Raw genomic sequence first — 13,858 nt, 5'->3', positions numbered from 1 at the left:
AGTATGAATGAACGGAATGCCTAATACCTTCTCCCGAGTTAACAGAATTCCTTACCCGAATTTCTGGTTCGCGTACTGTTAAACAGAGTCATATTTTCCTCGATTCGGGATTCAACCGGTGACTTGGAACACCGTAAATTATTCCAAGTGGCGAGTCTGAATCTTTAATAAATAAATCTCGTTTCGATTGTCCTTTAATTGGAGAAACTCCCATATACACCCTTGTGGAGGTGTAGGCAAAAAAGGAGGTGTGAAAGCTCTAGCGACTCTACTGGGGAATCGAACTCAGAATCTCTGGTTCAGGGTTTAAGAATTCGAGCTTAGATGAATTTTTTATAGTTGGCTTTATCCGTTATCTGATTTTGTTACATGTTTGGGCCTAATGTGCTAATTGATTGCTTTTACCGCTTTGATATTCCCTGAATTGTATATAAACTGTTGCGAAATCCCTCTTTTCTCTGACTCTTCTGAATCATGAAAAAGTGTGCACTTCGTGTGACTTATTTTCTGTTAGATTCATATTCCAAATTTAGAACGAGGTTCGGACAAGTTGCAAAGCCGGTGAAGCTTCTGTATTCTTGGTAAGCTGCCCCTCTCGGCTCGAACTGTCCCCTTGGGTAAGCCAAGTCTAGAACAATAAACCCAGGTTTTGAACCTAATATAACAAGACCTCACGCCGGATCCCTAGTAGGAATATTTTTTTGCATCATGTGCATTTTGGCGTTGGAGACTCAACACAGGGGTTGGGTCTGTCTAGGACAGGTGCACCTGAAACAAAAAGACCATCCTCATGCATCCTACTTGCTACTTGTGCATTTAATTGCTTCGGACTTGCATGCTGACCGGCTTATGAATATTAGGAAAAATTGAGGAAAGAGAAATAGTAGTATGAGGGTTAAAGAGAGTTAATCGCCTATTCTAAAAAAAACCAATGTCCAAACAGTGTCAAAACTCTGCCGAATTTTTGAGAAAATAAAAACAAAAAAAGGAGGAAAAACAAAAGTTGGTGTTTTCAAAAATAGTTGTATTTGCCAATGAAATGAAAAAAAGCAGTCTTGTTTTCAAACAAAAAATAGTTTGTTTTATTTGCCCGAACTACGCCAGTTTGATTCTCACAGGGTGTGAGATACGTAGGCAACCCCCATCAGCTCCAACTTTCTTTTGCGAAAGTAGCCAAAACAACAAAAAATCTACTTTAATTTGAAAATAATTAGGGTGATGCCATTCTTGTCAGAAATAGCCGAATGTCCCTAAAAGGGCGCCGGAAGACTGTTTTTCCAAGAACAACCACTTTTTGTCACTTTTCATTTTTGAAGTGCTGAAAGGCCGTGTTGGCAAGACCAGATGTTTTGTGGAAATTTTGAAAAAGTGGTCATTTCTCTTAAGTCAAAACGAGTCATGGTTTTCTTTTAATTAAAATCACCTTAATAAATGTGCAGGATGAACACAAATCAAAATGAACATTTCTCAGTCCGTGAAGAGATTCCTTTGGAGCTACATATGTGGTGGCATGATTTGGGGGGCGACAGCAGGAAAGTAGTGACAAAAGCATTGGGCGGTCTTATTGGGATTTTGAAGGTCAAGCCCAGAAAAGACGTGATTAAGGCCTTGATACCGTTTTGGGACCCAGCACATAAAGTGTTCCACTTTGCGGATTTCGAGTTAACTCCTACGTTAGAGGAGATATTAGGCTATGCCGGTTTTGAAGGGAATCTCAGAAGTCAATACCCGGTAGCACCAAGAACAGTGACCCCCCACAAATATTTGGACTTGTTAAGCATCAGTCGGGACATCCGAGACGGAAATCTGGCCAAAGGATTTTGTACCTTCTACTTTCTATATCGACGTTACGGGAATCCCCGTGGCTTCGAAATGCCAGATACCGGTCTTAATCACGCTGGAAATCAAGACAAGTGGGAAGCTCGGAGAGGATTAGCTTTCATAGTGGCATTCCTGGGTATCTTGGTTTGCCCGTGAAAAGATGGGAACATATAGGTGGGGCTAGTAGGGATAACCGACTTTATGATGAAAAAGGCAAATGGGACTATAGTGCCGCTGATCTTGGCAGAAATTTACAAGCTCTCACTCTCTGTCGAGAAGGAGCGAAGTTCTTTGAAGGGTGCAATATGTTGTTACAAATATGGATGGAGGAACACCTTTGCCACCATCCCGGATACTTGAATTGCGGTGTGACTGGCCTCGAGTGCATTGAATAACATGAAAAGAGAGTAGAGGGTTATGAGTTTCTTGATGGTACGGAAGCATGACATGCTCATTTGAGATTCTTGACCGCAAATAAGATCGAATGGACATTCGGGTGGCTCATGGTCAACGAAGTAATCTATATGTTGGTTGAGGTGTGTTTTTTGCTGTTGATGGGTCTTCAGAGTATCCAGCCTTATGCTTCGCACAGAGTCTTATGTTAGTTGGGCCGATACCAGACCATCCCACACAATGAAGATTTGAGTCATCAAGTCATTGAGTTAGATCCAAAAGCTACCTTCCCAGAAGAGAAAGTGCACCAGATTTGGCATCAGTGCAGATTCTTAGGGCTTAATACTCAAGTACGAGACCTATCCAGAGGCGAGGTGGAGCCTAGTTATACTGCTTGGTATGGTAAAAGATCCCGAGTTCAATATGAACCTGACAGGCCCGCAAAGAGACCACATGTCCAAAAATTCACCGACGGAGCACAAGTGCAATGGGACTGGCTGACCAAAGAAAACGAGTACAGGTCTACCATAAGCAAATTGGAAAGGCAAGTCAGAGAAATTCAATTCGAGAATAGCTTGCAAGTTGCGACGGATGAAGGATAAAAGAAAAATCTAGCCAAAGAAAATGAGGCCCTTCGAGCTCAAATTTAGAAAATGAAAGTAGCGGCAGAAAATCTAGCCCGAAGCGACAGAGATAAAAAACTCATAGCTAACCTGAGGCAGAAAGTAAATGACTATAGTTTTGATTTGAACAAACTAGAAAGTGAACTAGCCAAGGCTCGAAAGCAATTAGCTAAAAACGCAGATGAACGAGTATGCCTGGTTAAGCAGTTGAGAAAAAGGTAGGACGATGAGGTCGCAGGGTTAAGAAAAAGGTCATCGCCTCGGAAAACAAAATGATCAAACAGGCAAAAGATTTCAAAGTTGAAAGGGAACATTGTTATACAACATTGGCGTAATTAGAAATAGATTTGCAACAACTTCAGGAGCAAAATCATGCGGCTGAGCAAACTTTGGAAGCCACGGCCCAACAGATTGGGCATTTGTTACAAGAAAAAGGCGTCATAAGAGAGAGAACTAGAAGCATCGCTGACTACATCGTTATGAAGTGCCAGATATGTGAGGATATGACTCGCACTACCTTCTTTGCAGCAGTAATGACATTTGTTAAACAGATAATGAGCGACTTGGATCGACTTCAAAGGGAGCTTGAATATAGGCCTGCGGCGAGACCGACTGATGTCCCGCGGGCACCAAGAGCATTGATGTATTCATGAATTTTCCGTTTGAGTCTGCATTTCCCTTTTGTTAGCGTCTGTTAGTCATGTTGAGTTTGCATTTTCTTTCTGCTAGAGTCCGTCGAGTTGTTTTCGAGTCTGTATTTTCTTCTGTTGGAGTATGATGTTTATTTTCGGAGTCTGTATTTCATCTTTGCATCGAAATCTGTTAGTCTTTCAGAATTTGTTAGTTTTGAGTTTTGTAATGGAAGCATTTGATTTTTTTATGAAAACTAAAAATCTTAAAAAATGTTTTATTTCGCACTTATCTCCAAGAACTACGCTTGGTCTGATTCATGCGGGGTCATGATACATAGGCAATCTCCATAGGATTCGACCGTGACCAAATAAAAAACAGAGAAAGAAAATAAGAGGAAAAACAAGAGAGTAAAAGAAGAAAAAAGAAGAAAAGAGAGAGAAAGAAAAACAAGAGAGTAAAGAAAAGAAAAGAGCGGAAAAACAAGAAAGAAAAGAGAGAAAATAAGAAATCAAGAGAGTAAAAACAAAGAGAGAACAGAGGCAAGAGCGAAAGGAAGGAAACGAAAAAGAAAGAAAAAAGGGGGGAAGTTTGCAATTAAAAGAAAGAAATGGCCGAGATGATGCATGCAACCAATCAAATACATAATAGAGACGGTTAACTGTTTAGGTGCATTCATGCCCAATGTGTGGTTACCAATCTGTTAAAGCCTGATCGCTAACAAGGTTGTTGTTTGATGTATTAAGTCCAAGCAGGTGGTTAGTTGACTGGCATTCTGGCAACTCACTCATACAACACCCGATCGAAAGACAAGTTGAATATGGCCAACCAGGAACCGGAAGCAAGTGTTGTTGACCCATATAAAGAAGTGGAAGAATTGGACGTTAATGCAATGAGGGAAGAAATGTATAAGCTGCAGCAACAGATGGCTGAAATGTACCAAGCCTGGGCGAAAGGGCATCCACTACTGGTTTATCCCGCCAACCCTACTTATATCCCACCATCAGCCCAACCCCCGGAGCCTCCCACTGTGAACTCATCTCCAGCCTTTCCCCTCTACCAACAATGCCATGGCACCACTTCCCATACTTCTCAAGTTCCACCACCCAAACAAGTCTCATGCCCTCCCCCACCAATTACACCTATTTTTGTGGCACCTCCACCTGCTACATTACACCGATCTTCCAGTGAACCCCTGTTCCAAACTCACGACAACCAGTATTATCCCCCTGAACCCACCTTCAAAGTTCTAGAACCATATTCTTGCACCCATCATCTTGATATCCCGGCAGAGACCGAGAAACCGCCCAAAAATCCCGAGCATGAAGAGATGATCAGAAAGGTCAAAAGCTTAGAGCAATCATTCCGAGATATGAGGGGGCTGGGAGGTCAAATGAGTGTGGCCTATAAGGATTTATGTCTGTTCCCAAATGTTCAGTTGCCAGCAGGGTTCAAAATGCCCAAGTTTGCTCTGTACGATGGGCATGGTGACCCAGTAGCACACTTAAGAGGATTTTGTAGCAAAATGAGAGGAGCAGGTGGAAGAAATGAATTTCTGATGGCATATTTCAGCCAAAGTTTAAGTGGATCGGCCTTAGAATGGTATACCAGACAATATCACAATAGGTGGTACACATAGGATGATTTTGCCCAAGCCTTTGCCTGCCATTTTCGGTACAACCTCAAAATTATCCCAGACCGTATGTTGTTGACAAAGCTTGAGAAGAAGCCCGATAAGAGCTTCAGGGAATATGGATTCCGTTGGAGAGAGCAAGCAGCGAGGGTGGACCCTCCGGTGAAAGAAAGCGAGATGGTTGATTATTTCTTGGAAGCTTTGGAGCCCACTCATTTCGGTCACTTGGTGTCAGTAGTGGGCAAGTCCTTTAATGAAGTCATAAAAATGGGAGGCATGGTTGAAGAGGGACTCAAGTCCAACAAGATCATGAGTTATTCAGCGATTAAAACGACCACGCAGGCCATTCAAAATGGTACTGGGGGTGTGCTCGGGGAAGAAGTAGAAGGAGGATATTGCGACAATTGAGTCGGAAGGTTGGGTTGGATCCAGTAACCTTCGGAAGGTTGGGTTGGATCCAGTAACCTTCCCCGTTACTACAACCAGCCGCGACCCTACCCCCAAACGTACCCCCACACTCCATATAACCCGCCACAACACTATTACCCACCGCCAGATCCCCATTTTTCTGTCCATCACGCACAAACCTATACCCAACCTCCCGCTCACTCACAATGGCGTATGCCAGCTCCACAGAATCCGTACCAAGCTCCACAAAATACCTATCCACCCCCAAAAGCCTATAGAAACCCTCCTGGAACAGGTTTTCGACCCAACCAAGCCTTCAAGATTAGAGGTTGCAGAAGCAAAAAACTTTCACTCCATTGGGAGAATCATATGCTAGTCTATTCCACAAACTGAGGTAGTTGGGTATGTTCAATCCGATCGAGGCTAAATTGCCGAATCCCCCTCCCGGAAATCTTGACCGCTCGGTGAGTTGTGAGTATTATTCAGGGGCCCCGGGCCATGACACAGAGAAATGCTGTAAATTGAAAACAGCTATTCAAGAACTCATTGACACCAATCGGATTGAGGTCCAAGCTCCGGAGGCACCCAAATATCAATTAGAATCCCTCGCCAGCCCATCATGAAACAAATATGATTGAGATAGTTCATAAGGGAGGGGAGCCTAAGAAGCCTTCGCAAACCGTCATGATGATTCAGACTAGTAAAGCCAGGCCATTTGAAAAGTCAACAAGCGAGAAGTCTGTGATCAAGTTGAACAGGGCAAATAATGTACCATTTGTGGAGGTCAAGAAGAGGTCCTCAGGTGACGTTGCAGGAAAACATGAAAAAGCAAAAGTAGTTGTACCAGGAGCGACAAACAAGCCTGCGGTAATTGTGAAGGGTGCCCCACATATCCTGTCGTTATCAAACCGGTAATTCAACTACCGATGGTCAACAACAAGGTAATCCCATGGAATTATGAACGAGTGACAATGACTTACAAGGGGAAAGAGGTTAGAGAAGAAGTGTGTGAGACCTATGGTTTGACTCGATCGGGGATATGCTTTGCCCCCGAAGAGTTGAGGAAAGCTAAGACCTCGAAAGATAGTCCAGTATTGGTGAAGAAAGCGATAACTGAGGAAGAAGCAGAAGAATTTATGAGAAAAATGAAAGTGCAAGACTATTCCATCATGGAGCAGTTAAGGAAGACACCAGCTCAAATCTCGCTCTTGTCATTATTGATCCATTCAGACGAACACCGTCGTGCTTTGATGAAAATCTTGAACGAAGCCCACGTTCCTGATAAAATCTCAGTAAACAACTTGGAAAAGATAGCTAACAAGATATTTGAGGTAAACCGAGTCACTTTTTCTGATGATGAGTTGCCCATGGAGGGTACCGAGCACAATAGAGCCCTCTATCTAACGGTGAAATGCGAAGATTCCGTGGTTACTCGGGTACTGGTTGACAATGGGTCTAGCGCGAACATTTGTCCTCTCTTTACATTAAACAAGCTAAAAGTGGAGGATGAAAGAATCCACAATAACAATATTTGCGTTCGGGGATTTGACGGTAGAGGGAAAGATTCAATCGGGGACATAGTGTTTGAGCTCACAATAGGGCCAGTTGAATTTACTATGGAATTCCATGTGCTCGATGTCGCTGTTTCCTATAATCTGCTGTTGGGACAACCTTGGATTCATGCTACCAAAGCGGTCCCTTCTACTCTACATCAAATTGTAAAGTTCTAATAGGATCGATCGGAAATTGTCGTACACGGCGAGGATAATTTGTGTGTGCCCAATGATGCCATTGTTCCGCTCATAGAGGTTGAAGACGACAAGGGGCCATGGGTTTATCAGTTTTTTGACATGGTAGCGGTGGATAAAGTTCCGGAAGGAAAGTGCGTTCCAACTCCAAAGATGGCTACAACATCAGTCATGGTAGCTGTTGAAATGTTGAAAAATGGTTTCATACCGGGCAGGGGTTTGGGTGCATCTCTACAAGGTATCGTGCGACTAATTTCTCTTCCAAGGAATCTGGATACTTTTGGCCTAGGGTTCAAGCCCACAGTTGCGGATGTGAGAAGAGCCAGGAAAATGAAACAGAAAGCATGGGCATTGCCAAAGCCAATCACGCGTCTGTCCAGATCATTTGTCAGGCCGGGTATCAGAAAGAAACTGTTGTCAAAGGTTCCTGGAGCATTGATTGGTGCCGATGGAGATTTGGAGAAGGGGTTCGAAAGGTTATTCGCCGAGATTAACATGGTTGAGGCTGGGGAATGGTCCAGCAGGGTAGATGTGCAGTTCGTGGGACCACGTGCAAAAGTCAACAACTGGGAAGCTACTCCTTTTCCTACCCGGAGAGAGTCTTGGTAGTGAGTTTTGATTTTCTTTTAGTTGTCTGGATTATTCCAGGGTCTGTAATTCAGATATTATGTTCCGTCCAGTTGGATGTGTTAAAACCCTGTTATCTTTAAATTAAATGAAATGCAATTGTTCCTTTTCCTTCATTTCTTCTAATTTTATTTTTGTTTCTTCTTTTGTACAGTTCTTTTTATGCTGATATCAATGACATGACATGCATGAGGAATTTTCGGCCCAGTTTTAAAAGCCAATCTAACTCTGAAATAATAATACAAGAAATTGAGTGTGATGACGAGTTGAAATTTGATGATGATGAGGCCTATGAAGAAATTAGTAAGGAACTAAGTCATTTTGAGGAAAAGCCCAAACCTAATTTGAATGATACAGAAGCAGTTAATCTAGGGGACTAAGATAATATCCGTGAAACTTAAATAAGTGTATATCTAGAACCTCAACTCAGGGAGGAGATAATTAAAGCACTGTTCGAATACAAAGATGTTTTTGCATGGTCCCTTAACAACATGTCGGGCCTAAGCACTGATTTAGTGGTTCACAAGTTGCCCACTGACCCGGCATTTCCTCATATCAAACAAAAGCTGAGAAAGTTCGAAATAGATATGAGTGTAAAGATCAAAGAAGAGGTCACCAAACAGTTTGATACCAAAGTCGTTCGGGTCACCCGGTATCCCACCTGGTTAGCCAATGTTGTGCCTGTGCCGAAGAAGGATGGCAAGACCAGGTTGTGTGTTGATTATCGGGATCTCAAAAAGGCGAGTCCAAAAGACAATTTCCCGTTGCCGAATATCCATATCTTGATTGATAATTGCGCCAAACATGAGATTGGCTCTTTTGTGGATTGTTATGCTGGTTATCATCAGATCTTAATGGACGAGGAAGATGCAGAAAAGACAGCATTCATCATGCCATGGGGAATGTACTGTTATCGGGTCATGCCATTTGGCTTGAAGAAAGCTGGGGCAACCTACATGAGGGAAATGACAACAATATTCCATGATAAGATACACCAGGAAATCGAGGTGTACGTGGATGATGTGATCGTGAAGTCTAGAAAGCAGTCTGACCATGTCAGGGATTTGAGGAAGTTCTTCCAAAGGCTTCGCAGGTACAATCTCAAGCTTAATCCTGCAAAGTGTGCTTTTGGGGTGCCGTCTAGAAAGTTGTGGGGTTCGTAGTTAGCCGTCGGGGCATTGAACTGGATCCATCAAAAGTCAAGGCCATCCAGGAATTGCCACCTCCTAGAACAAGACCGAGGTGATGGGTTTGCTGGGGAGATTGAATTATATCAGCAGGTCCATCTCTCAGCTCACGACAACTTGCGAGACTATCTTCAAACTGTTAAAGAAAGACGCTGCGGTCAAGTGAACAGATGAATGTCAGGAGGTGTTTGGTAATATAAAGAGGTATTTCTCAAATCCACCCGTGTTGGTCCCGCCAGAACCATGGTGACCATTGATTCTATATTTGACGGTTTTGGACAACTCATTCGGCTGTGTATTGGGTCAACATGACATCACTGGCAGGAAGAAGCAGGCCATATATTATCTCAGCAAGAAATTCACATCGTACGAGGTTAAGTACACTCAGATTGTGAGGACATGTTGCACCCTAACTTGGGTGGCACAGAAACTGAAACATTATTTGTCATCTTACACTACCTACCTTATATCTCGCTTAGATCCATTGAAGTACATCTTTCAGAAGCCTATGCCCACTTGGAGCCTTGCAAAGTGGAAGATCTTTCTCACAGAGTTTGACATTTTCTACATGACTCGAACTGCAATGAAAGTACATGCCTTGGTAGACCATTTGGCCGAGAACCCGGTCGATGAAGATTATGAACCTCTAAAAACTTATTTCCCTGTTGAATAGGTGATGCACATTGATGAGTTTGAACAATTCGAGAAGTCGAGATGGAAACTTTTCTTTGATGGGGCTGCAAACATGAAGGGCGTGGGGATATGAGCGGTACTTATTTCCGAAATAGGGTAGCACTACCCTGTTATGGCTCAGCTTCGTTTTTACTGTACTAACAACATGGCTGAGTATGAGGCATGCATTCTGGGTTTGAGGTTAGCTTTGGATATGGGCGTTATGGAAATCTTGGTCTTGGGTGACTCAGACCTTTCTGGTGCACTAGATTCAGGGAGAATGGGAAACACGGGATTTGGAACTCATACCATACAAACAATGTTTGCATGAGCTTTGCCAGCGATTTCAGTCAATAGAATTCAGGCACATCCCAAGGATCCATAATGAAGTTGTCGATGCTTTGGCTACTCTGGTGTCAATGTTACATCATCCAGATAAGGCTTATGTGGACCCTTTGCAGATTCAGGTCCGTGATCAGCATGCTTACTGTAATATCGTAGAAGAAGAACTTGATGGGGAGCCGTGGTTCCATAATATCAAAGAATATATCAGGATGGGGGTATATCCGGTACAGGCCACAAGTGATCAGAAAAGAACAATTCGACGATTTGCAAGTGGATTTTTCTGCAGTGGAGGGGTGTTATACAAAAGAACTCCAGATCTTGGATTGCTAAGATGCATAGTTGCCAGACAGGCCACAACTATCATGACTGAGGTACACTCCGGGGTTTGCGGACCGCATATGAGTGTGTATGTTCTAGCAAAGAAGATTCTCCGAGCAGGTTATTATTGGCTCACTATGGAGCGGGATTGCATCAGTTTTGTGTGCAAGTGTCATCAGTGTTAGGTGCACTAAGATTTGATTCATTCCCCACCATCTGAATTGCACACAATGTCGGCATCATGACCCTTTGTTGCTTGGGGCATAGATGTCATTGGGCCGATCGAGCCAGCAGTATCAAACGGACACAGGTTTATTATGGTAGCCATTAATTATTTCACCAAGTGGGTTGAAGCGAAAACTTTCAAATCTGTGATCAAGAAAGCAGTGGTCGATTTTGTGCATTCAAATATCATCTGTCGGTTTGGGATTCCGAAGGTAATCATCACGGACAATGGTGCTAATCTTAACAGTCATCTGATGACGGAGACCTATCAGCAGTTTAAGATTATACATCGCAATTCCACCCCATATTGCCCTAAAGCGAATGGAGCAGTTGAGGCAGCCAATAAGAACATAAAGAAGATACTTCGGAAAATGGTGGATGGTTCCAGACAATGGCATGAGAAGTTCCTTCCGCATTGTTGTGTTATCACACTACTGTTCGCACTTCAGTAGGGGCCACTCCTTATTTGTTGGTGTATGGCACGAAGGCAGTAATACCCACAGAAATTGAAATCCCATCCCTTCGGATTATCGCTGAGGCAGAAATTGATGACGTTGAATGGGCCAAAACCCACTTGGAGCAATTAAGTCTAATTGATGAAAAGAGATTGGCAGCAGTATGTCACGGCCAATTGTACCAATAAAGAATGGTGAGAGCATATAACAAGAAGGTACGTCCACGGAAGTTCGAAGTGGGTCAGTTAGTGTTGAGACGTATCTTGCCTCATCAGGCTGAAGCAAAAGGAAAGTTCGTCCCAAACTGGCAGGGGCCATTTGTCGCAACTAGTGTATTGTCCAATGGCGCGTTATATTTGACAGATGTGGAAGGGAAATGTGTGGAAATGGATATCAATTCAGATGCAGTCAAGAGATACTATATATGATTTCTTTGTTTGATTGTACTTGTTTGTATTTGGCATATTTTGAAGATTGAAATGACGAAGACATTTTGTTTTACTATCGAAACACTTTATCCCTCGTCACCTCTTTTGAGCCTTATTTATTTTATTTCTTACCCCTCTTTCGGAATCAGTAGCAAAGATCAGAAACACAAGCGTGAAAGATAAGTAAAGGAAAAGGAGAAAAAAAAGAACGAAAGGGAGAGAAGAAAAATGAAAATTGAAAAAAAAAGAGAAAAAAAAGAGAAGAGAAAGAAAAGAATGAAAAGAAAAAAAGAGAAGGAAAAAAACAACAAAAAGAGAAAAAGAAAGCAAAAAAGAGAAAGAAAAGAAAGAGAAAAGAGAAAATCGCAACAACAAAGTAATTCCTATGTCATGAACTACGTTCGACCTAATTCCTTTTAGGGATACATAGGAAGCCTCACGGTTCGGTCTCATCAAACAAAAATCCAAAAGCCCCCAAGCAAGAAACTGAGGCAGAAATTGTGGTTGTTGTGAGAAACCTGATTCTGAAAGTTATAACTTTAACCCATTTGAATGGTTTTGAGCCTTTTATACCCTTTCTTCCTAACCCTGTCAAAAAGCCCACCTTACGTTCCAAAGAAAGACCTTCTAATCAGTCTTTGAGAAATGCCAAGTCGAGCAAGTAAAGGTAACTCATTGTCAGGGGCAACACTCTAATTTAAGCAGGAAAATAAAATGAGAGAGACTTATTGGTGAAAACCTTCACAGTCACCATAAGGCGACGAGAGTTGAAAGAATTAAAATGAGAGAGTCTTATTAGTGAAAACCCTCATGGGCATCTTGAGATGAAAGTGAGAAGGGTCTGTTGGTGGAAAACTATTTCAAGGCACCGCAGGATGAACAAGGACAAGGTTTGGGTAAAGTAATCAGGTCATGGAAATTCTGAGGCAACAAAGTACGACAACTGAAAGTTGATTGGTTGGACAGATTGGGCCGATTAATCCAAAATGCATGTCATGATCATTGGTACCAGCTGTTCCACTCAGATAAGTTTCTTTTTCTTTGTCCCTTTGTAGCAGTCATCTGGTTTCAGATTCTTCTTATCCTTGACCTGCAAAGTCATTGCATTTCATTTTCTTTTGGGCTTATTTGTATAAGATGTTTTAATGTCGGTCTTGTCCCAAGTAAGTGCAAAAGAATTTAAAAGTTCACTACCAATTTCCAAAATTGCAAATCACAAAGTGGTCAGAGCATACTAAAGACAACATGATGAAAGGTGGGATACAGGGGATCACCCGAAGTCTCACCAGTGGAATGATTTGGTGGGAGATGAAAAGGTTCAGATAAAAGGGGTCAGAGGTGAAACAACAACATGGGTATAGATCACTCGATTCGTCAAAGGTCATGGGATTTGAAAGTCAGTCAGAAAGTCAAAGCGGTTCAGGGCCAGTTCGGGAAAGCCATTCAGAAAAAAACAATGCAGTGAAAAGATCTTCAGTAAGAATGCCATCAGCTAACCACCACTTTAATCTGACAAAGTTTTCTTTGATTGAAACAGGGGCAGAAAACGCGTTTATTTCGGATAAACCTTCCATAGAGAAAGCCAGTCGCCAAACAGGTTTGATTTTGATTTTCAGGACCCTCCTAGAAAATGGGACCTAATTTAAAGTTCAGAAATAGCATAATCTAGCATAAATATATCCCAAAAGAATATAAGTTAGCTTAGAAGTTTGCATGTTCGATATAGGATTCAATTAGGAGTTTCCAAGACCGTCCTGAATAATGAGACTTAGTTTAAGATTTCAATTAGATAACAACACTTAGCGTAAGTTCGGCTGTAGGGTAGAATAATTCAGCCGTAAAAGTTGTCACTCTTAAGATAAAACTTGATGTTTGATTTTTTAGGACCATCCTGGATAATGGGGAGTAGTTTAAGACCCTCTTAAATTACAAGATTTAGCAGAAATCACACTTGTAGAGGACATAACTTAGGTTTTAAAAAATTATCGTTTAGTTAAGAGTTGTCAGGACCTCCTGAATAATGGGATCTAGCTTTCAATTCTCAGTAATACGTGGAAATATGATTTAGTTTTACACTCACATCTGTACCCAACCACCAAACTGGGGCAGAAAAATTTTCTTTGTTTTGTCTATTTTGAACTCAGGAGCCCGCCTGTATAGTAGGGAATACTTTCAAATGTTGAAGTCAGGAGCCCGCCTAGAGAGCAGGGAATATATTTCAAGTTGAAGTAAGGAGCCCGCATAGAAAGAAGGGAATACATTTCAAGCCAACAGTCAGGAGCCCGCCTGGAGAGCAAGGAATACCTTTCAAGTTATCAGTCAGGAGCCCGCCTGGAGAGCAGGGA

This window comes from Nicotiana tabacum, chromosome 18 (genome assembly GCF_000715075.1).
Source record: "Nicotiana tabacum cultivar K326 chromosome 18, ASM71507v2, whole genome shotgun sequence".
Classification (NCBI taxonomy): Eukaryota; Viridiplantae; Streptophyta; class Magnoliopsida; order Solanales; family Solanaceae; genus Nicotiana; species Nicotiana tabacum.
The sequence above is the reverse complement of the archived record's forward strand: the minus strand, read 5'-3'. Positions refer to the sequence as shown.